General features: G+C 35.1%; 1 non-coding gene across 1 annotated transcript; it reads left to right on the top strand.

Annotated features, from left to right (window-relative positions):
• Positions 1-3694: 3694 nt before the first annotated feature.
• On the top strand, positions 3695-3801 carry LOC115711794 (small nucleolar RNA R71). The gene has a single exon (XR_004010668.2). It is a non-coding gene; the product is annotated as a small nucleolar RNA R71 (small nucleolar RNA).
• Positions 3802-25973: the final 22172 nt, after the last annotated feature.

Below are 25973 nucleotides of genomic sequence, written 5' to 3' on the forward strand. Positions count from 1 at the left end.
AGAGTACGATAGGGATGGCTCCCTATGAACTGTTGTACAGTAGAAAATGTAGATCCCCTATCCACTGGGATGAGACAGGGGAGAGGAAATACCTAGGTCCAGAGTCAGTTCAGTGGACCAATGAGGCGATAGAAAAGATAAAAGCTAGAATGCTTGCCTCACAGAGCAGACAGAAGAGTTACGCAGATCCGAAACGCAGGAATGTTGAGTTCCAAGTAGGGGAACATGTGTTTTTATGGGTATCTCCGACGAAGGGGATTAAACGTTTCGGGAAAAGAGGCAAGTTATGCCCTAGATTTACAGGACCTTTCGAGATTCTTGAGAAGATAGGTCAAGTGGCATATCGGTTAGCATTGCCTCCAGCCTTATCAGCAGTGCACAACGTATTCCATGTCTCAATGTTGAGAAAATACGTTTCAGACCTCTCTCATATACTCAGTTATGAGAGTCTTCAGCTTCAGCCAGACATGACATATGAGGAACAACCAGTGCAGATCCTGGACAGAAAGGATAAAGTCCTTCGAAATAAGACCATAGCATTGGTCAAGGTACTCTGGAGAAGCAGCAAGGTGGAGGAAGCCACCTGGGAGCTAGAGTCAGATGTGAGAGCTCGATATCCAGAGTTATTCAGATTAGATTTCGGGGACGAAATCCTGTTAAGGGGGGATAGTTGTAAAGCCCGCTTAGTTAATTTGGAAATTATTAGTTGAATGTGATTAATTATGAAATTATTTATAGCTATTTAAATAATTTATTACTGTTATTTATGTATTCAGTAGCTTGACTATTTTGTAATTCCGGTGCCCGGTATTTTGGAACTCGGCGTTTGGCTCAGTAGAAAACACAACTTAGTATGCTAGTAGTTTGGGGACGGGTTTTAGACATTGGGAATGTCGGGAATGGCCGGGAATTTAGAATGTCCCAAAAATACCCCTTTAGTTTGATTTACGTGATTTTATGGTGGAGGGGCAAAATGGTCTTTTTGCCCCATTAGTATTTTGTCTTTAACGACTTTATGAAATGGAAAATAAATAATTATTTAAGTGTTTATTTGGCTGAAATGAATAAGTGTATGTGTTATATGTTATTTTCTCTTTTTATCAAAAAAATCATTAAGTAAAGAAAAGTAAGAAAAATTTCAAAGAAAAGCCTTCAAAACCTCTCTTTTTCCTTCTCATTTTCGGCTGGGTTTTGGGATTCAAAGGCTGGGTTTTTCAAGCTTGATTCAACCTATATTTGTGAATTCTTGTTTGTGGTATGTAATCTCTAACTTTTCTCTTTAATTTGTTGGAAAAAAATGATGAAAATAAGGATGCATGCATGATTAATTGAGGTTGTTGCTGCTGTGTTTTGTTGATGTTTCCTGTGGTTTAAAGCATGATTTTTTAGTTGGTAATTAAGCTCTTGTGAAGTATGATTCCTAGGTTGAGCATGCTAGAGGTTTATTATGCAAAAGTTTGATTTTCAACATGAATTATTGTGAATCTGTTCTGTGATGTTGCTGTTGTTTTTAATTGTTTTTCTGAGGCTTAGATAAGCTTGATCAAGTAGAATTAAGCTAGTGAAATGCATGATTAGGTGGTTTTGCTCAAGTTTGAGTTTAGAACTCAAAGCTTGAGCTCCAATGGCATTTTTCATGTTTGAGGTTTCTGGGTTGTTTTGATGCCTTGGATATGTTCTAGGGAAGGGTATAGAACAGGTCTGGAAAGTTTGAGGTGATTTGGGGTTGAATTGTGCAAGATATGATTATTTGATGTTGCTCGCGAGGAACCGAATTCGGTTGTGCATCCGGAATTCGGATGGGTGTCCCGACTTCCCGTAACCGGAATTCCGGTTGGGGCAAACCGGTCTACCGGTTGGGGAATTTTCAGAAACCCTAGTTTTCCTCATTTTTATGTTTTAGGGGGTATTGCCATGCTTTTTATCGATAGGGAAACTTTTAGTTCCTAGTTTTAGTCCCCGGGAAGTGATTTAGCGTGTCACTTATAGCGTTGTGATTTTTATGGTTTAGGAGCCAGTAATCCGCCGCTCAGCTTCAGTTCCGGTCGGGTTGGACCGGCACACCCGAATTCGGAATCCAGGTAAGATTAGTATAACAAGATGCATATGTAGATTACATGTTTAGCGAGCATGTAGGAAGCCTATTAGATTACATTAGTTGTATGTTGGCTTCGAACCATCCAACCCCGTCACGTCGGTGACAGCCGGAGTATGACCAGAATGGAGTATGACCGGCTTGACCGATCAGGCTGACACTTGGTTGGTGGTTCCGTGCTATTGACGTATCCCGTCGGTACAGGCTGGAGTATGACCAGCAGCCGGAGTATGACCGGTTCGACCGATCAGGAGGATATAGTAACACGTCGGTACAGGCTGGAGTATGACCAGCAGCCGGAGTATGACCGGTTCGACCGATCAGGTTGTTACGTGTCAATAGTACCGTCCCTATGAACGTTCAGAACTCAGTACCATGTTGGACATGGCAGTAGTGGCTCAGTACCATGTTGGACATGGCAGTAGCGGGACTCAGTATCGTGTTGGACACGGAAGTTAGTATTATGTATGAGTATTATTATGCTTTTCTTACTGAGTCTGTCGACTCACAGTTTACGTTTATGTGTAGGTAAAGGCAAGGCTGTAGCTGATGGACCGTGAGCGAGCTTATGAGATTGTACATGTCGGGGCGGTTAGGCCTGGAGCGTACGATCATCGGGACAGCGAGGCTGATTTTGTAACTGGTCGTTAGACGACTTTTATTTTATATATCAGTTAAACAGTTAAATCTTTTTTGTAAATGATTTTATTATCGGGATCCCGAGTCTTTTGTAATATTATTTTAAAAGTTTAATTAAAAAGCAAAATTTTAATTAATCACGTTTTTCCATAAACCTCGTTGATTAGCAACGAGCTGCACAGCATGTTTAAAAATCACGTAATACGCCTATGTTAGTTAGGGTGTTACAATAGCACTTCTCCAAATGCAAGTAAACTCTGTTGTAGATTATCATATCAGTAAAACCCTGTGTCTGATAAATCTAGGAAACTTTATTCACATAGTCATGTTTACTTTCCAATGTGTTGACACCACAATAAACAGGATCAAGTATGTGAAAAGGGTTTCAGATGAATTTATACATTATGTACATATAATCATGAAATAAATCATTTGAACCATGCAACATTAAATGTTATTTCTGATCTATATTAATAAGTAAATCTGATTATATTGAAATGAGTTTGATTTAGGGCATAAAACCCAACAATAGTGATTTTGGAGAAGTGTAAAAACCTATCTGAAGTCTCTAGGTCTACCAGAGAGAGACTGAATGTTAAAGTTGCTGGAAAGGTACTTATTTAGTCTAAGGAAAGTTCTATACATTTGTGGCACCGTTCCAACTTGTCTTAACTACTAGTGTTATTTCTTGATTAACCAAAAAGTAGTTGCCAAAAGTATAGAATCCAGTATCCCAAGAGAGTAGGCATATAGAGAGGAATTTCACAATATCAAGGATTTTGTGATTAAGGAAGAGTAATGGTGGAGAGAAGGTTGTGATTTTGTGATTTTGTGATTTTGTGATCATACGCCTCATTAGCACTCTTTCTCATAAAAGCTCCGCCCGCTGCTGCATCTATTAGAGTTCTAGTATTACCAACCAGCCCGTTGTAGAAGTTGTGAACCAGCATCCACTTCTCTATACCATGATGAGGACACCTCCTGATCAGATCTTTAAACCTCTCCCAAGCCTCATGGAGAGATTCATTATCTTGTTGGCAGAAATTATTGATCTCTCCTCTCAGCTTTGCAGACTTGGCTGGAGGAAAGAACTTTGACAAGAATTTTGTTGCCCGATTATTCCAGGTGGCAATAGAATTGGGTGGCAAGGAATTCAACCAACTCTTGGCTCGTTCTCTGAGCGAGAATGGAAACAATCTCAGTCGAATGGCATCATCGCTAACTCCATTAACCTTAAAAGTTTCACAAAGTTCCATGAAGTTAGAGAGATGCAGATTAGGATCTTCAGAAGGGAGGCCGCCAAACTGAACTGAAGACTGCACCATTTGAAGGATGGCAGGTTTAATCTCGAAGTTGTTTGCATCCACTGCCGGTGGCCTGATACATGACTGCACTCCTGTCAGAGTAGGGAGAATGTAGTCTCTCAAGCTACAGCCATTAGCTTGATCTTCCACGGCACCTCCATTATTACCGTGATTACCCCCATTGTTTCCAGCATTATTGTTCACATTGGCAGCCATGATTTCTGATGTTTCAGCAGTTGCTGAAACTCTTTCTTGCCTTTTGTTCTTTCGATTCCTCCTGCAAGTTTTCTCGATTTCAGGATCAACTGGTAATATGACTGCTTGTCCTTGACGGCGCATGCACTTAGGATTCTTGAAATAGATCAAGAAAATATTGCAAGAAAAAGGTTAGAAAAATCAGCAAGAGAAAATATACCAAAGTAGAAGTTAGTATAATTTTATGTAATATTAATCTTTAACAATTCCCCGGCAACGGAGCTAAAAACTTGTTGCTATATTTTATAAACGCTACGCAAGTATACGCAATCAAGTAGTAAATCTCACACAGGTGAGGTCGATCCCACAGGGAATTGGATTAAATACCACTAAATTATACTTATGATTCTATTCGGCAAATCGAAAGCAATTATGATTTAAAAACAGTAAAATATGAAAGTAATTCAGAAAACTTAATAACACAATTGAAAGTTGAGCAAGATGAGATAATAGGGAGGAGAATCCTGTTGTTGTTTACCCAAATCGTTAATGCTTAATTACTATCCTATTTTTGGAGTGAATGACAGATTATGAAATAACCTAGCTCCTTTCAGATCTTCTAGATTCTAAATCACATGTTATCTAATTAATTCCTTAATTAAACTAACATGAAATCAGCATTAAGTAATAATCTACTCGTCACATAAGTCATGCAAATACTTTCGTTTCACATAGAACATCGATTATCTTAATTTTAGCATTCTCAATTCTCACTTTTCAGATTTCCAATTGAGATCATAGAGCATGCACAAGGTGATCAATCTTAAACATGAAATTAAGAACAAATTAAGATAATTTCACACACAAGAATTGAGGAATAGTAATTAAACATTAACTAGGCAAAACATTAAACAACAATCATCATCCTCCCTAAATGGGAAATTTAGTTCAGAAACAAATCCATAACCATTCCTATAGCAATATTCAACATAAAGAAATTAACGAGGAATAGAGAAAAGAACTGTTGGTGGATGAATTCTGGATCTTCACTTCAATCTCTGTGCTCTTCCTGCCGCTCTCAGCTGTATTTTAGGGTTTCTGATCGCTCTCCCAGACTTCCAATCGCAGTTTTCTATTTATAACTAAAATTTAGGGTTCAATGGACGAAAATGCCCCTGGTCCGTACGGGATCTCGCCGCGGCCATATACACTCTCGCCGCGGCCAGATGGGTGGTAAAAATTGACTGTTCTGTAAGGAGCTTTTAGCCGCGGCCATATACACCCTCGCCGCGGCGACTGGAGCAACTTCTCAATGTTGATTATTTTGTGATCTAGCCGCGGCCAAGCTGTGTCTAGCCGCGGCCAGATGTGCAAAATACTTCATAATTCGTGTTTTCCTTGGCTCAGCCCGTCTTTTGTTGAATTTCTGCCCCGAGATCTCTTTTATTCCAAAGAACCTGAAAAACATAGAAAACAAGCGTAATTCCGTCCCAATACAGCGAAAAACGCACATAGAATAGATCCGAAACCTAGGCTAAGAATAGCCTAACAGAGCGCTAATCATAGATATGGAATCTATAGCTTCTATAGGTATTTAGAAGTGAAACAATGATTTCCTTCGAGCTTGCTAAATAGAGATAAATGATAAAGCGCTCATTTTAGTGATTATATTAATTCACTATAATATCATTTATAGGTGGGCAAGTGTTTTAAGGATAAAATACATTGAAAGGGTGTAACGGTAATTTTATCCCTATGCAATGTAGATCATCTATAGAGGATCATTGATTATTGGGATTATAACAATGGATAATTAATAGTGTATCTATATCGTGGAACATATAGAGCGTTCTATATAACTGAGAGTGCAATTCCAAGTTCTATGAGCAGATGCAACAAGGAATTAATAAATTAGTAAATTTACTTGTTAAGTTCTGGGTCTGCTTATTGGAAGCTCGGATATATAGGCCCATGGTCCCCATACTAGTTGAGACAATACTACTTGTAAGACTCAGTTAATTGATTTTAATTAATCAATTATAATTCTGAATTAGACTATGTCTAGTTTATGAATTTTCACTAAGCAAGGGCTAAATTGTGAAGAAAAGAGATTTTAGGTCTTATTTATTAATTGAAAGACTTTATTAAGTCTAATTAATAAATATATTCAATGAAAATATTATTTAATGATTAATTTTAATTACTAAATAATTAGTTTTGGCATTTAAATGGTTAGAATTAGAAAAGTGACATTTTTGAGAAAATAAGGAAGATTGTGATAAAATGCAAAATTCCATGTGGGGCCCAATACATCCTATGGCCGGCCACTAGGGAATGTATTTTTCATTTAATTTCTTCATTATTTTAATGCTAATTAAATCTAACCTAAACATAGATGGTTGCTTATAAATAGATAGTGATGGCTCACACTTAAAGATTGACGAAATTTCACTTTTAGAAAATTTTCCTGAGCCTTCTTTCTATTAGGCCGAAACCACATTCTCTTCTTTTCTTCTTCATAATTTCAAACCTTGAGTGATAGAGTGAGTGCCCACACACATCAAGTGGTATCTCAATCATAGTATGTAAGACTGTGAAGAATCCAATCAACAAGAAGGAGAGAAAGAGATCCAGGTTCAGATCTTGATAAAGGGCTAGAGATCTGAACGGAATGAGTCATTATGTAAAGACCGCTTAGCTTAATTTGGAAATTAGCAGATAATTAGTGTTTAATTATGAAAATTATTTAATAATGTTAAATTAATTATTTATGATGATTTATTTGAATTCAGAATGCATTTTATATGTGATACATAGAAATTTCATATTTTTGCATGTTCGGTGCCCGGCAACATTGGAACGCGGTGTATGGCTCAGTAGAATCACATCTTGGTATTTTAGTATAGAGAGACGGTATTGATAGACATTGGGAATGTCGGGATTAGTCAAGAATTTTGAATTTCCCAAAATACCCTTAGTACCCCTTTTATGTTGTTTTGGTGTGGAGGGGCAAAATGGTCATTTTGCCCCATATGCATTTTGTCCTTTAGTGGACTTGGTTTATCTAGTAAATGGATTTATGTTGCCTGAGATTAATTTAGGAAATGTAAGAAAGGTTTATTTTATCTCATTTTACAAAAAAACAAAGAAAAGGAAAAATCATCTCTCTTTCAAAGCTCTCTCTCTCTCTCTCTCTCTCTCTCTCTCTCTCTCTCTCTCTCTCTCTCTCTCTCTCTCTCTCTCTCTCTCTCTCTCTCTCTCTCTCTCTCTCTCTCTCTCTCTCTCTCTCTCCCCTAGAGGCTGCTAGGGTTTGATCTTTTGTTCTTCAAATTCTGCAAGTTTTCAACATTCTAAGTGTAATCCAAGCTAAGGTAACCTTTGAGCAACTTTCTCTTAATTTCCTTAAGTTGTAAGAAATGAAAATTTTGCATGCTTTGAAGTTTTAGTTGCTGTTGTTGCTGTTGTTGTTTAAAGATTGTTTCAATAGTTATTTTATGTATTTTTGAGTTGATTGGAAGTGGTTTTAGGAGCTGTTATGTTGTTTGAGAAAGCTTTGAAGTTTTGAACTCAAGCTTGGCTCATCAATGGTGGATTTTGATTCTATGTATGTGTGGATGTTTTGTTGCCTTGAATATGTTCTCTAGGGTGTATAGAACAGGTCTGGAAAGTTTGGTTTGAATTGGGGTTGATTTGCATGAGTTGAGAATTTTTTAGTGTTTCCTGCACTAAACCGGAATTCTGGTTCAAAGAGGCCTATAGGAACTGGAATTCCAGTTGGCTTCCAGGAATTTTTTCCCAGAACCGGAATTTCGGTTGGGGTACAGGTCTACCGGTTGGGGCAATTTTGTGTTATTTAGGGTATTGCCATGTTATTTATCGATATGGAAACTTTTAGTTTCAAGTTTAAGTCCCCAGGAAGTGATTTAGCGTGTCGCTTATCAGTGTTGTGATTAATGTGATTTAAAAGCCTGTAACTCGCCGAGCAGTTGTTCCACTCAGGTTGACCAGCACACCTGAATTTGGAATCAAGGTAAGATTAGTATAACAGTATGCATATATATGTACATGTTTAGCGTGCATGTTAGTAACCCTGTTAGATTACATTAGATATGTATGTTGGCTTTTGTATTATCCGACAGTATCACATCGGTACGACTAGAGTATGATTAGCGTACTAAGTATAGGCTAATATTATGGTCGATAGTACCATACTATTTGACAGTATCACATTGGTACGGCTAGAGTATGACTAGCGTACCGAGTATAGGGTAATACAGTATCACATCGGTACGGCTAGAGTATGACTAGCGTACCAAGTATAGGCTGATATTATAGTCAATAGTACTATCGTACGAACGTTCTAGACTCAGTACCGTGTGGGACACGGGGAATAGGGTTATGGTCAGGGGTATGGGCGTTTGATCGTAATCCGGGATATATGTATGATTATATGATTTATGCTTTTCTTACTGAGTCTGTCGACTCACAATGCTATGCTTATGTATAGGTAAGGGCAAGGCTAAAGTTGAGGAATCGTGAGGACGAGCAGATGAAGATTGTACATGTCGGGGCGATTATGCCTGGAGCGTACGATCCTCGAGACGTCAAGGCTTTTGTTGTTAGTCGCTGGGTGACAAATATTTTGTAACTAAATAGCAAACTTTTGTAAAGTGTTTTATAAATGGGATCCCGAAATATTATGTATGTAATACTATAAGTATTTAATTAAATAAACAAGTTTTAATTAATCACGTTTTTCATTAACCTCATTGATTAGCAATGAGCTGCACAGTATGTTTAAAATCACGTTAACACGCCTATGCTAGTTAGGGTGTTACAATTTGGTATCAGAGCCGCCAGGTTGTCTTCCGAAGATTGTCACAACATGTACAATCATCATCAGCAGTTAGCTCGTTCCACGGTTCAGTAAGCTTTTATTGCTTTAGTAGTTTATTTTAATAGCATGATTTAAGAGAAAATCATGTTAGGAAGCATGTTAGTAGCCTGATAGTAGAATAGGTGCATGTTCTTAATTTCCAAATAAGCGGCATTAGTAAGTTCTCGTTGATCATGATCTGACCATGCTAGCTTTTGGTTGCACAGGCTGTTCAGATTAGATGGATGCCAGGCGAAATACCAGGAGCCATGGCTACTCGGTTGGATCAAATGAAGGTCAGGGAGCTCAGTTTCCCCCAAATGCTCGGGGTCGAGGTAGAGGTCTTAGGGGCAGGGCACGTGGTCAGGGTGATGTTAACCCGCCACAGGCTGCCGCAGCTGCTCAGGAAGCCCAGAATTGGGAAAATGGGTTTGAAGAAATGCAAACTAGAATCAACGAACAAGAAGAAGTGATTAGACAATTTAGACAATAGGGTGCTCCTACAGTTTTTGCTCCAGAAATTCTTGTGGCACCCGCCCTTGTTGTAAAGACCGCTTAGTTTAATTTGGAAATAATTATGTTTAATTATGGAGAATTATTTATAGGTATTTAAATAATTATTTATGCTGTTATTATTGAATTTTGAAATGCATTTTATGTCATATAGTGATTTTCATAATTTTGCATTTCTGGTGCCCGGTAACATGGAACTCGGTGTTTGGCTCAGTAAAATCACAACTTAGTATGTTAGTATTAGAGGACGGTTATTTAGACATTGGAAATGTCGGGATTGACCGGGAATTTAGAATTTCCCAAAATACCCCTTTAGTGCCCTTTATGTTATTTTAGTATGGAATTTTGTCCCAATGATATTTTGTCCTTTAGTGGACTTTGTAATTGGAAATTATGTGATTATGTGGCATTTATATTGGCTGAAGTATGTAATTAAAACCTTTATTTTCATTTTGCAAAGTTAGAAAAAGTTAGAAAAATTGTGAAAAAGCTCTCTCTCTTTCCCTCTCTTTTCGGCCCTCCTTGAGCAGCAAGGAAGTGGAATTTTTCTTGGTGATTCAAGCTCTTTTTAGCAAGATTTTTGCAATCTCTAATTGTTGGTTAAGTTTCTTCATCTTGCTCTTTTAGTTTCTTGAAATTTTGATGAAAAAGATGAGTGTTGCATGCTAGTTTTGAGTTGCTTGTTGCTGCTGTGTTTATATGTTGTATTCAGAGGTTTAAGCATGTTGGATTGAGTGGATTGAATATGTTTTGGTGCATGTTTGATTGGATTTAACCTAGTTTGGAGTTTTTGGTTCAAAAGCTTTAGTTTTCAAAGAGAAAATTCGAAATTAGTTGCTGTGTTTGTTGCATGAGTTTGAGATTGGTTTCTACAGCTTTATTATGCATGAATTTGTAGTTTTATTCAAGTTTTGATGCTTGTAGGTGAGCTTTAGCCAAGTTTGAGTTTGAAACTCAAAGCTTGGAGCTCACATGGCATTTTTAGTATCTGTGTGTTCTAGGCCGTTTTGATGCTTTGGTTTTATTCTTTGGGGGTATTTAGAACAGGTCTGGAAGGTTTGGGGTGAATTGGATTTGATTCAAGTGAGTTATGAATTTTTGGTAGTTTTTTGCGAGGAACCGGAATTCCGGTTGTGCATCCGGAATTCCGGATGGGGTTCAGGAATTCCCAGAACTGGAATTCCGGTCTGCCGGTTGGGGGATTTTCAGGAACCCTAGATTTTCTTGTTTTTATGTTATTTGGGGTATTGCAATGCTTTTTATCGATAGGGAAACTTTTAGTTTCTAGTTTAAGTCCCCGGGAAGTGATTTAGCGTATCACTTATTAGTGTTGTGATTGTTATGCTTTAGGAGCCTGTAAACCGCCGCGCAGTTCGTTCCAGTCAGGTTGACCGGCACACCTGAATTCGGAATCCAGGTAAGATTAGTATAACAGTATGCATATGTATTACATGTTTAGCGTGCATGTAGGAAGCCTGTTAGATTACATTAGATATGTATGTTTGCTTCGAACCATCCGACAGTGTCACATCAGTACAGGCTAGAGTATGACTAGCAGCTGGAGTATGACCAGTGTACCGAGTATAGGCTGATACTAGGGTTGGTGGTTCTGTAGTATTTGACGTATCACATCAGTACAGGCTAGAGTATGACTAGCAGCTGGAGTATGACCAGTGTACTGCGTATAGGCTGATACTGTAACACATCGGTATAGGCTAGAGTATGACTAGCAGCTGGAGTATGACCAGTGTACCGAGTATAGGCTGTTACTTGTCAATAGTACCGTCTTATGAACGTTCGGGACTCAGTATCGTGTGGGACACGGCAGTTAGGGTTATGGTCAGGGGTATGGGCGTCTGATCATAACTCAGGATTTATGTATGATAATTGATTATGCTTTTCTTACTGAGTCTGTCGACTCACAGTGTTATGTTCATGTGTAGGTAAGGGCAAGGCCAAAGCTGAGGAACGGTGAGGACAAGCCGATGAATATTGTACATGTCGGGGCGGTTAGGCCTGGAGCGTACGATCCTCGGGACAGCAGCGCTTTTGTAATTAGTCGCTAGGCGACAAGTATTTTGTATTAGACAGTAAACTTTTGCAAAGTGTTTTGTAATCGAGATCCCGAGTATTTTTGTATAAAATATTTTATAAGTTTAATTAAAAAGCAAAAATTTTAATTAATCACGATTTCCATAAACCTCGTTGATTAGCAACGAGCTGCACAGTATGTTTAAAAATCACGTAATACGCCTATGCTAGTTAGGGTGTTACACCTGTTGTCCAGGCCGAGCCAGTGATTGCAGTGAATCGGATGGAACCTCTGTATGAAAGGTTCCGTAAACAAGCACCTTCAATTTTTCTGGGAGGTCCGGATGTTATGAATGCCGAGCAGTGGCTAACTGTGATCACCAGGATATTGAATTTCATGGGCGTCATCGGAAATGACAGAGTGGTTTGTGCCACTTTTCAATTCCAAGAAGATCTCTAGTTTGGTGGGACATGGTGTCCATGATGCTGTTGGGTTTTGTGCCTAAATAAAACCCATTTCAATATAATCAGATTTACTTATTAATAAAGATCATAAATAACATTTTATGTATAAATAACATTTTATGTTGCATGGTTCACATGATTTATTTCACGATTATATGTATATAATGTATGAATTCTTTTTAAGTCCAGAACATATGAATTTGTTAATGATTATAGTGTTGTCAGCACAGTGGAATATAATCTTAATTATATGTTCGAAAGTTTATTCCCTGATTTATCAGAACACTGGATTCAGACTGACATTGTATAATCAGCGATAGGTATTCTTACACATTGGAAAAGTGTAATGTCCTTTCCAGGACATTGGCAAAGTTTACCAGTATCGGATGTATGGAGTATACATCGGAAGGGGCTGATATTGAACTTTGATTAGATATATTAAAATTTATCGTAATATCTATTCAATTCAATATCACCTGTTGATCCTAGATCAAATGATCTTAATCCTGATATGGTTAGGTTCGATCTCAAGAGTACTATACATGTTCTTTGATTTGTTAGTTAAGCCTACTTTTGGGTCAGGGTGATACGTACATTTTAGGAACATGATAGTATAATTGAGTGGGAGTGCTACCATAAATATGGAATCTATAACTTCTATAGGAATTTAGAAGTGAAACGATGATATCCTTCGAGCTTGGCTAAACAAAGATAAATGGTAGAGATCTCATTTCACTTTGCTGAAATATCATTTATACGGAGCTATGTGTTTTAAGGATAAAATACATTGAAGGTGTAACGGTAACTTAGTGAATTTTCAATGTAGATCATCTATTAGAGGGTCATTGATCACATTAGGATTATAACAATGGAGAACTAATGACTTGTCTATATCATGGAACATATAGAGCGTTCTATATGACTGAGAGTGCAATTCCAAGTTCTAAGTGTGGATTCAACAAGGAATTAATAAGTTAGGGAATTTACTTGGTAAATTCGGTTCAACTTATTGGAAGCTCAGTTATATAGACCCATGGTCCCCATACTAGTTGAGAGCATACTGCTTGTAAGACTCAGTTAATTGATTTTAATTAATCAATTATAATTCTAAAGTTAGACTATGTCTACTTTATGAATTTTCACTAAGCAAGGGCAAAATTGTAAAGAAAAGAGATTCTAGGTTTATTTATTAATTAAGAGACTTTACATGTCTAAATTAATAAATATATTAAATGACAATATTATTTAATAATTATTTTAAGTTATTAAATAATTAGAATTGGCATTTAAAAGGTTAAATTGGAAAATTGGCATTTTTGAGAAAATGGGAATGAGAAATAACAAAATAGGAAAGTTGCAAAGTGAGGCCCAATTCCCTTTGTATGGTCAGCCACAGTGCAAGAAATTGCCATTTATAGTTTTCATTATTTTAGTGTCATTCAATTCTAACCTAAACCTAGAGAGTATTCTATAAATAGAAAGTGTTGGCTTCAGGAAACATACAACTTTGAACATTAGTTTCTTTCAGAAAAGCTACACGCCCCCTCTCTCTCTTTTCTTCTCTCTAAATTTCGAAACACTTGAGTGAATGAGTAATGCCCACACACATCAAGTGGTACCTCAATCATAGTATGTAAGACTATGGAAAATCAGCACCAACAAGGAGGAGAGAAAGAGATCCAGATTCAGATCTTGATTATGCTCTGCTACAGAAAGGAATTAAGGGCTAGAGATCTGAATGGAAGGAGTCATAATATTCCACTGCACCCAATGTAAGGTTTTCTTAAACTCTTATGTGTTTATTTTCATTGTTTTAGAATTCACATTAGGATGTTAATAAAACATACATGGTAGTAAATCTAGATCATGGTAAAATTTTTCCAACAACTGGTATCAGAGCCATGGTAATGATTTACTTTCATGTATTATGAATTAAAACGATGTTTTATATGTTATGTATCGATTTGGATGGTTTCATGTTGGTTTATGTGTTTTTGTGATGAAAATTTGTGCTGTACGAATTTTTTCCAAGAAAAATATTTTATTTGGATTCCTTGTGAAAAATTAAGCAATTTTTCGTTTTACAGAACTCGATTCCGATCAAAATTGGAAAAGTTATGAATTTTTGAAATTTGGGAGCCATGGCTGTCGAGTGGGTGCATCGAGTGTACCAGGCACTCGGACAAGCCAGGCATCCGCGCGCGTGAGGCTCCGTGTGAACCCTACTGCACGCCCACGAAGACCCTGCAAGCGCAGAGTTTTCTCGGCGCCCCTCCCTTATCCACGCGCATAACTAGCTGCTAGCAGCCTCCTGGGCTGCTGCATGGAGCCCCTCCTGGGCAGATACCCAAAAATTGCAATTTTTCGGGTTTTTTCCCCAAAAATCCAATTTTTTCATGGGATTGTTTTCCAAAATTCATTTTTCCATTTTTAAATATTTCTAAATTGAAATATTTCCAATTTTAAAATATTTTCAATTTGGAATATTTCTAATTTTAAATATTTCCTATTATGGTTAGATTTAAAAATTTGTTAACTTTTTTAATATTTATTTATTATTTAATTATAAGATTAGATATTTTGATATTTAACATATTTTAAATTAAAAGATAACTTTGTCTTTTTATTTAAAATATTATATTAAAATTATCTTATATGACAAATTAAATAATTAATAAATTTGAAATTAACATAGATATTTTTATAGATATACTTACCATAATATTTTCAAATTCAAAATTTGTTATTTTGTTAAATATTTAATTATTTATAAATTATAAGTTTAAAAATGATATTTTTTCTATATATATCATTTTTTTTCTTATTGGAAATTTATAAATCATATCTTAAATATTCAAATAACTTAGATATTTTGTAGAAATTTGAATATTGCTTATTTTGAGATATTTTGACATATAATTATGGTAATTATTATTTATTTATTATTTTATTCCTAAAATAATAATTATCTAACCAAATCTATTTTAAAATTGGTTTATTTTATTAAATTATAAGATCTGAAAGTGATATTGAAGATTCTTTCTTTCAAATCATTGATCTTATTTGATATTTAATTTAATTTGATTCAAATAAACCTAGATATTTCACATCTGTTACATGGACAATGTTTGTTTATTTAATTTTATATTGTTTATTCAATTTTTTTTAACAAACCTATTATTTATCTGATCTAAATTGCTATGATTAACTTGTTGACAGATCCAATGATCTGATTTTAATCATAGTCCAATTGTCAATAGATCTTATAAATAATTTGTAACAGGTAAATTTTGTACTTCTTTCATCTGTGTAAACCTAGTAGCATGATAAGGCCCATCCAAATCTTTTGACCTGTATGAGCCTATATGTTTGCTTTTTGGCTTAGATGCATATAGGAAGCCCATTTAAGTTTTACTAAGTAAATGGACTAGGTTGCTAAAATAAAATTTGACATAAGTAATTTTATTTAGGCCCAATTAGATTTGGGCTTATTCAATGAATAACAATTGTTTATTTAAAGGTTAAATTCCTCTCTTTTGGGCCTTGTGTGAGAGTTGGGGGCCAATAGAAGTGGGTACGACATACTGAACCCAGCTCCCCCTCACATGAACTACCCCAATTGTGAAGGCTCATTTGCCTTATTTAAATAATTAAATTAGGTTAATTATATTAGTCTAACCTAATTAAAATTGAATTAGCAACATAATTAACTTTTAAAATATATGAAATTTATTTTTCATTTTAATATTTTAAAGTTAATTTTAGAAAAACACTTAGTTAATGATATATATTCTAGATAGTTATTTCTAGTACTAATTATTATTTCTAATATTAAATTAGGGAATATCATTGATTGTGAAATTAATTGTTTAATAATTAATTTTGGTACAATCTAAGTTTAGTATATTTTCCTAGTATTAAACTAGAATTAATAATTAAGTTTCCTCTATACTTAATTATTTATTTCTTGAATTTAATACATTTAATTAAATTAAAATTTTCAATATCTAAGTTGATTTTTATCATGATACTTAAATATTGTTATTTTCATGTAATTTAATTAAAGTTGAAAATTATCTTAAGTTTGGAATCTTATTTCAGAATAACTTAAATCTGAATAATTTTCAAAATATATTTTATTTTATTTTATATTAATAATCTTTTTCCCAAAATTTCGAAACTGCATTTCTTTAATGCAGAAATTTGGAATTTTATTTGAAAAATAGATTAAAGTTGAAAATTATTTATTTAATTTTGGGCCAACTTAAATCAATGATTTTTTTCATTTAATGATTAATTAAAATAAATGAACTAAAATATATTATAATTAGAAATTGAATTTATTAGTCAATGAAAGTCTAGATAGTTATTATCTATTTTGCTTGAAGTATTTTTCTAGTGTATTTAATTAAATAGAAAATTAATATTTAAGTTGATTCTTGATCATGATACTTAAATATTTAAAATTTTTCTTTAATATTTAATTAAATAGGAAAATTATATTTTTGTTGTAAATTAATTTTTATTAATTAATTTTGGGCCAACATAAAATTAAGATAATTTTTCCAGGATTTATTTTTATTTTATTTTAAAGCATTTTTGAAAGTAGTATTCCTATACACTTCATTTTTCGAAATGCAATATATATTTATAGAAAATTAAATTTGAAGTTGTAAATTAATTTAAATTAATTTTGAAACAACTTAAATTGAATAATTTTCTAAATATTTATGGAAATTATTACTAAGATGGAAATAATTCACGTTATTTTCATATCCATCTAAGTATAATTTATAAATATTACATTGAAATTTATATTTAGAATTTTTTATTCTAAATTAGAAATTTTAATTAAATAAATATATATTTAAAATAAATTGATTAAAAATAAATATCAGAAGAAAATACAACTTTCATTAAATAATGAGCTTTATTATTAGGATATTCGATATCCATTGTTGGTTTTACATAGCTATTGTTTTAGTGAGTAATCCTCCCTAATGGAGGAACGTTCATTAGCAAGTTAGCACCGTTAATCTCAAAAGATAAGTAATCTTGTAAGTTTTTTATATAGTATTGATCACCTAATGGTGGCGACTATATAAGACTTCCAAGAATATGAAACAATGATGGAAGCTCATAAGATAGAATAGCCTTGAATCTCGCCTAAACGGGACAACGCGGATTTCAATCTTGATCGAATAAAAGGTTGCTAGAATGTTTATCATTTTAGATGAGCTGACAACTCTATTCAATGGATGGTAGCTTTGAGTCTCGCCTAAACGGGACACTGATATCAGTTTGTTGAAGACCTTGGAAATTATTTAGGATTGTATGTTTTAGTATTTTCACTTGTCATTCCTACTTACTATATGTTTAATAATTTCTAAATTGTGTATGAATTTATATTGAACCATGTTATTTTCTGTTATTTAATTGTAGTTTAATTTCGAATCTTCATTGTTGGTCTAACTTGGTTTGTTTTTCTAATGAGATAAATCCCTAATGGATTTTCACCATTAGACTAACATAATAGTGTTAGATCTCGAAAGATAAATATTGTATATGCAACATCTAGTTGTTCATCAGTTGATGACACCTTAGACTAGTATTTTACAATATGAAACAAGAAGATTGTATAAATAAGATTACTTTGACTCTCGCTAATCGGAGCATCGTTGGATTCTTATTTAAAACGAAATTATCCTAATTCCTTTTAGCTTATTTCGAATTAGCTCAATAACATATCATTGGATGAATGGTCTATAAATCATTTTATGTCATTCTATATTAAATGACGCATATGATTATATTCCCGAAATTCTTTCCCAAAATGATATAAATCCTCAATCTTAGAAATCTCCTACTTGTATGGGCAAATCAACTTAGACTTAAATTAGTAGTGGTGGTCCAAGAAAGAATTACTAATTATACAGTTACACTTTCACAAGTGTTTTCATAACCATTTTCTATCAATGGATTCAAACTGTATGAGTTTAGTATTTTGTGACCAGAATCGACTTGCACTATTCTAAGAACTCTTTGATGTAATTAAACTTAATTCATCAAAAGATACAACCACATATTTTAAAAATCTATGGCATTTGTATCTTGTTCATAGTGGTTTTGACAAGATCATTCTCTGCAAAGAGTTAATATGCCTATATCCACTGAAATTAAGTTCATCTCATTCGCAGATGGATGTACATTCAGGGGTGGATATGAGTTTTTGTTGTATTCTTAAAACGATCACTCTAGATTTTACCTTATGCAAAAAGAAATTTGAAATGTTTGAAAAATTTCATGAATTTCTAGCAATGGTAAGTGGTTAAAGATCTTGCGAACTGATAGGAGTGGAGAAAAAGTTAGTAGATATGCAGTTCAAAGATCATTAATTTGATTTTTGAATTATATCCAAACTTACCTCCCCAAAAATTCAATTTGCATATTGATAATTAGTTACTAGTCGTTGCCTAAATCCTTCTATGGTAATATAATTTCAGAATTATGTAATGGTTGTATACTTAATGTAAATCAAAACTAGATTCATGGATGACCTAATCGAAATCTTAAGAAAAGCTAGAACTGCTAACCCTGGTTTGCATGTTTGTTAGCTATTCTAAGTGATTAGGGGTGGATCATCCCATAGTCATTAGATAGGAAAGTGTTTGTTTAAACAAATACTACTTTTCTAAGAAAATGACTAAGTCTGAAAATAGAGTAGCAAATAAAGGAGATATTTTTTTCTTGATTCCATAAGTGTTCTATCATCTTATTCGTTACAAGATGATCCCACTGCCTTTGTTGTCTTAACACAACCGAAGAGGTCAATACCATTTAGTTTTCTTAGACATAATTCACGGTACCTTGTCGTAGTGGGAGAGTTTCAAGGAACTTTACCTTCTTATGACTTGGAAGACACTAGTGATTAAAATCCATTGTGAGTTTAAGGAAGTAATAGATTGTCAAGATAAGAAACTAAGAAGAAAGCCAAGAGAACTATGGTTTAATCCATCCACATGGAGTAACCTAAAGTTTTCTATTACAAGGACATAAAAGGAAATTTTCGTTAATAAGTCTATTCAATGGACTTAACAAAACTTCCTGTTCCTAGTATTATAGGTTTGAGTTTATCTAAACCTATGGCTTGTGGTATACCTGCTAATTACTTACTCTAATGCAAGCAACTTACTTTAATAAGATGTTGAAGCATTTTCTTTCCAATGGCAATCTATAGAAGCTTCACAACTTCTAAGCATAGATTCTATTTATCTAAGGAAAAGTCTCAACTATTCCAGAAAAGATAAAGCCATGAAAGAATTTCTTAAATCAACACTGAGAGGTCTCAGATATGCTTTAGTATGCCTTAGACCAGACACCTGCTGTTGAGTGGGAGTAATGAGTAGGTATCAGATTAATCCAGGAGTAGAACATTGGAAGACAATCAAGTAAATTTTAAGATTAAGAAGAGGAACTATATGTTAGTCAATAAGGGTGTGTTTAAAACTCTTAGACTACACCACATCAGATATCGAGACTTGCTTTTGTGCTAGAAAGTCTGCTGATAAGATGGTGATTACTTTGGGGGTGGAGTAGTGATTTTGGAGAAGTGTGAAAACCTATCTGAAGTCTCTTAGTCTACCAGAGAGAGACTGAATGTTAAAGTTGCAAGAAAGGTACTTATTCAGTCTAAGGAAAGTTCTATACAATTGTGGCACCATTCCAACTTGTCTTAACTACTAGTGTTAATTTCCTGATTAACCAAAAGTAGTTGCCAAAGGTATAGAATCCAGTATCCCAAAAAAGCAGACATATAGAGAGGAATTTCACAATATCAAGGATTTTGTGATTAAAGGAAAGTAATGGTGGAGAAAAGGTTGTTGTTAATTCAACCTGTCAGATCCTATTACGAGGAGTTTACTACTACTACACTTGATTTGTATATCAAGCTGTTAATGATTATTTGAAATGCACATTTTGTTTTATATTAGTGCAAGTGGGAGTTTGTTTGGTTTTGTGCCCTAAATAAAACTAATTTCAATATAATCAGATTTACTTATTAATAAAGATCAGAAATAACATTTTATGTTGCATGGTTCGCATGATTTATTTCATGATTATATGTATATAATGTATGAATTCTTTTTAAGTCCAGAACATATGAATTTGTTAATGATTATAGTGTTGTCAGCACAGTGGAATATAATCTTAATTATATGTTCGAAAGTTTATTCCCTGATTTGTCAGAACTGGATTTAGACTGACATGGTATAATCAACGATAGGTATTCTTACACCTTGGAAAAGTGTTATGTCCTTTCCAGGACATTGGCAAAGTTTACAAGTATCGGATGTATGGAGTATACATCGGAAGGGACCGATATGGAACTTTGATTAGATATATTAAATTTACCGTAATATCTATTCAATTCAATATCACCTATTGATCCTAGATCAAATGATCTTAATCCTGATATGGTTAGGTTCGATCTTAAGAGTACTATACATGTTCTTTGATTTGTTAGTTAAGCCTACTTTTGGGTCAGGGTGATACGTACATTTTGGGAACATGATAGTATAATTGAGTGGGAGCGCTACCATAAATATGGAATCTATAACTTCTATAGGAATTTAGAAGTGAAACGATGATATCTTTCGAGCTTGGCTAAACAGAGATAAATGGTGGAGATCTCATTTCACTTGCTGAAATATCATTTATACGGAGCTAAGTGTTTTAAGGATAAAATACATTGAAGGTGTAACGGTAACTTAGTGAATTTTCAATGTAGATCATCTATTAGAGGGTCATTGATCACATTAGGATTATAACAATGGAGAACTAATGACTTGTCTATATCATGGAACATATAGAGCAAGAAATTGGCATTTTTGAGAAAATAGGAATGAGAAATAACAAAATGGGAAAGTTGCAAAGTGAGGCCCAATTCCCTTTGTATGGCCGGCCACATTGCAAGAAATTTCCATTTGTAGTTTTAATTATTTTAATGCCATTCAATTCTAACCTAAACCTAGAGGGTATTCTATAAATAGAAAGTGTTGGCTCCAGGAAACATACAACTTTGAACATTAGTTTCTTTCAGAAAAGCTACACGCCCCTCTCTCTCTTTTCTTCTCTCTAAATTTCGAAACACTTGAGTGAATGAGTAGTGCCCACACACATCAAGTGGTACCTCAATCATAGTATGTAAGACTATGGAAAATCAGCACCAACAAGGACGAGAGAGAAAGAGATCCAGATTCAGATCTTGATTATGCTCTGCTACAGAAAGGAATCAAGGGCTTGAGATCTGAATGGAAGGAGTCATAATATTCCGCTGCACCCAATGTAAGGTTTTCTTAAACTGTTATGTGTTTATTTTCATTGTTTTAGAATTCATATTAGGATGTTAATAAAACATACATGGTAGTAAATTTAGATCCTGGTAAAATTTTTCCAACAGATGCATGACGTTATCACAATGACCTAGGAGAAGTTCCAGGAACTGTTCAATGCCAAGTACTATAATGAGGCAGTCAGAAGTGCCAAGACGAAAGAATTCACCCACCTGACTCAGAAAGAAAATATGAGTGTTACTGAGTACACGACTAAATTTGATCTCTTGGCGAGGTTGGCCTCGGGAATTGTGCCAATCAATTTCAGTAAAAAGGAGAAATATCTGGATGGATTAAATGCGAAGATTAGACATGATCTAATGATTACTACAAACGACAAAACCACCTATGCTAAAATGGTTGATAAGGCACTGCGAGCTGAGGGCGCAGTTGGATGCATGACAGAGTCTGTTGGGACTTCAGTGGTTGGCGGGACTCCTACCCCTCCCGCATCAGGTTTTAGCAGGGGAGGTAGTGGTTCGGCAATGGATCAGAAAAGGAAATCATCCACTGCAACCGGTGGCTCAGGTCCGAACAAGAGGTTCCGGGGGAACCAGGGTCGAGGCAGTCGCCAGGGTAGTTCTGAGACCCGATACACTTACCCAGAGTGCCCCAGTTTTAAAAGGCACCATCTGGGGGAGTGTACATGACAAGGGTGCTTTCAGTGTGGCATGCCATAGCATTACAAGAGGGATTACCCTCAACTCAGAACCGAAGCACCAAAGGCTCTAGCGAAACCCACTCCAGCAAGGGTGTATGACTCTGGGGCCACACATTCTTATGTGGCAGCCAGAATCTTTAGTAAATTGGATAGACCGCATGATAGTTATGAATCAGGGTTTGAAACCCTATTACCTGGCGGAGAGTTAGTTATCTACAAAAGATGGATTAGGTCTATGCTGATCAGAATTGACGATAGGGAGTTAAGTGCTGACCTAATAGAAATGAGCTTAGCAGATTTCGATATCATACAAGGAATAGATTTCTTATCCAAATATTCAACCAATATTGACTGTAAGAGGAAGATGGTAATCTTCCAACCAGAAGGTGAAGAACCGTTTGTTTTTGTCGGTTCGGTTCAGGGATCTCGGATCCCGATGATTTCGGCCTTATCAACTAAAGAATTGTTATGTGATGGATGTCTAGGGTTTCTGGCCATGGTATTAGACACCACTCGGCCAGACTCTATTTGGCCAGAAGACATCAAGGTGGTTCGGGAATTTATAGATGTCTTTCCTGATGAGCTTATGGGTTTACCACCTCTGCGAGAAATTGATTTTATAATTGATTTGGCACCTGGAGCAAAACCAGTTTCCAAGGCTCCTTATAGAATGGCTCCATCTGAGCTTAAAGAATTGAAAATTCAGCTCCAAGGGTTGCCATAGGGTTTACTCGGCCTAGTGTGTCACCCTGGGGAGCTCCGGTATTATTTGTTAAGAAGAAAGATGGGTCTCTGAGAATGTGCATCGATTACCGGGAGTTAAACAAGTTAACAATCAAGAATAAATATCCTTTACCTAGGATCGATGATCTTTTTAATCAACTTCAGGGGAAGACGGTCTTTTCAAAGATTGATCTCCGATCGGGCTATCATCAGTTGAGAATCCGAGAGGAGGACATTCCAAAGACGGCTTTCCGTACTAGGTATGGACATTATGAATTCCTGGTTATGTCGTTTGGACTAACCAGTGCTCCTGCGGCATTTATGGATTTGATGAATAGAGTATTTAAGGATTTCCTCGATATTTGTGTGATTGTGTTTATCGACGACATCCTTGTGTACTCTCAGTAAGAAGAGGAGCATGAGCTACATCTCCTAATGGTTCTGCAACGGCTTCGAGAACACAAGCTTTATGCCAAATTCAAGAAATGTGAATTTTGGTTGTCTCCGGTGTCCTTTCTAGGGCACATTGTTAGCAAAGATGGGATCAAGGTGGATCCAGGAAAGATAGAATCCGTCAGGGATTGGCCAAGACCGAAAACTGTGACAGAATTTAGAAGCTTCTTGGGTCTAGCCGGTTATTATCGTCGGTTTGTAGAAGGGTTTTCTAAAATCTCAACACCCTTAACCGAGCTCACCAAAAAGAATCAGCGTTTTGTATGGTCAGACAAATGTGAGGCTAGTTTTCAGGAGCTGAAATAGAGATTAATTACAGCTCCAGTGCTAGCTTTGCCTTCTGACAAAGAAAAGTTCATGGTTTATTGTGATGCATCCAGACAAGGTTTGGGATGCGTGCTGATGCAAGCCGGTCGGGTTATCGCTTATGCCTCCCATCAGTTAAAAGATTACGAGCAGCGATATCCGACTCATGACCTAAAATTGGCCGCAGTAGTGTTTGCTTTAAAAATTTGGCGGCATTACCTTTATGGAGAAAAATGTGAAATTTATACCGACCATAAAAGTCTCAAATATTTCTTTACTCAGAATGTTTTGAATATGAGACAGAGGCCTTGGTTGGAGTTAGTAAAGGGTTACGATTGTGAGATCCTTTATCACCCTGGGAAGGCCAATGTAGTGGCCAATGCCCTGAGCAGGAAGGGTCCCGGGCAGGTAGCTAGTATGATTCAGATTTCACCTCAATTAGCAGAGGACATGGTCAAATCTAGCATTGAGTTTGTTGTAGGCAAACTTCACAACTTGATGCTGCAGTTTGATCTGTTAGAACGAATTAAAGTCACTCAGATGACTAATCCAGAGTTAGTAAAAATCAGAGAAGAGGTTTCAGCTGGTCAAGTCAGGGATTTTACCGTGTAAGACAGTGGAATTTTAATGTTTAAAGCCAAGGTTTGTGTTCCTAATAGTGTGGAACTTAGAAACGAAATTCTTGAGGAGGCTCATACCACTTCATATTAGGGGTGCACACGGGTCGGATTTTCGGGTTATCGAAATCAGGTATTCGGGTATTGGGTATTGTAAATCTACAATCGAACCCGGTGTTCGAGTTTACGGGTGTATCGGGTTCGGGTCGGTTATGTTCGGGTTGGGTTTAATCGGGTTCGGGCCCTATTGGGCTGAGCCCGAATTTTTAGTTTATGGGCCGAAATACAATTTAATTTTTAAGAATACCATTTTTTTTTAACATTGGTTGGACCTTTTTTTAATAATTAATATTTTTTGGGCTTAAATAGTTAATTGAATTTGGTTCATACTTCATACCCAATTACAAAAATGACATTCAATTCGAAACTTAAACTAAACTAGTTGTCCAAATAAATAATCATTCATTATTCACAATTACTTACCAATTTAAATATTTAAAACAAACAATACTAATACTAAAGGCTATAGCTATTAATCAAAATATGTAAATGAAAAGAAAAATTATCAATCTATCAATATGGATCATATTAAAAAGTCACAACTCACAAATTCTAAATCTAATCCATATCCATATGGATCATATCAAAAAATTCCAAAGTCCAAAACAATAATCCATATCCAATCCATATGGATTAATGATCATATCAAAAAGTCCCAACATCCAAAATATAACTATTCAAATCAAACTTCATAACTAAAAGTATCAATAATTCATCTTCATAAGTATTTAAAACTATTTACTGTTGGGTTTTATGCGCTAAATAAAACTCTTTACAATCTGATTAGTTATCAATATAAGAAATTTGAAGTAATTGATGTTTGCATGAATTTTACATGCTAATGGTTTAATATGTTTATTACATTCACACACACAAAATCAGTTAAATCCAGATCATATGTTTATTCACAATTACAGTATCGTCAACACAGTGGAATGTGATTGTGATCATATGAATCAAAAGACTTGGTCCCTGTTTCATCAGTGTTATTGGATTTACACTAATGTGATAATCAGCGATGATGTATACTTACACTTGGAGTAAGTGTTATGTTCTTTCCAGGACATTGGTAAAGTATACTAGTTTCGAATGTATGGAGTATACATTGGACTGGACCGATATTGCAACTAAGTTAAGATATTACAAACTTACCATTATATATATCTTTCCAAGTCAATATCAGTAGTTGATCTTAAGATTAAAAGAATCTAAATCCTGATATGCTTAGGCTCAACTCAGGAGTGCTATTCATGTTCTTTGATTTATTAGTTAAGCCTACTTTTAGGTCAGGGTGATACGTATATTTTGGGAACATGAAAGTATGATTGAGTGGGAGTGCTGAACATAAATATGGAATCTATAGCTTCTACTGGTGTATAGAAGTCAAGTGATGATTCCCTTCGAGCTTAGCAAATAGAAGTAAATGGATGAGCTCTTGTTTAACTGACTAATTATTAGATCACTAAACACCATTTACAGGTAGCTAAGTGTTTTAAGGGGCAAAATACATTGAGGGGTGAGAACGGTAAAGAAATCCCATCTCGATGTAGATCATCTATATAGAGGATCTTTAAATCACAATAAGATTATAACAATGGTTAAATGAGATAGCATATTGATATCGTGGAACATATAATATGCTC

Source organism: Cannabis sativa, chromosome 2 (assembly GCF_029168945.1).
Source record: "Cannabis sativa cultivar Pink pepper isolate KNU-18-1 chromosome 2, ASM2916894v1, whole genome shotgun sequence".
Taxonomy (NCBI): domain Eukaryota; kingdom Viridiplantae; phylum Streptophyta; class Magnoliopsida; order Rosales; family Cannabaceae; genus Cannabis; species Cannabis sativa.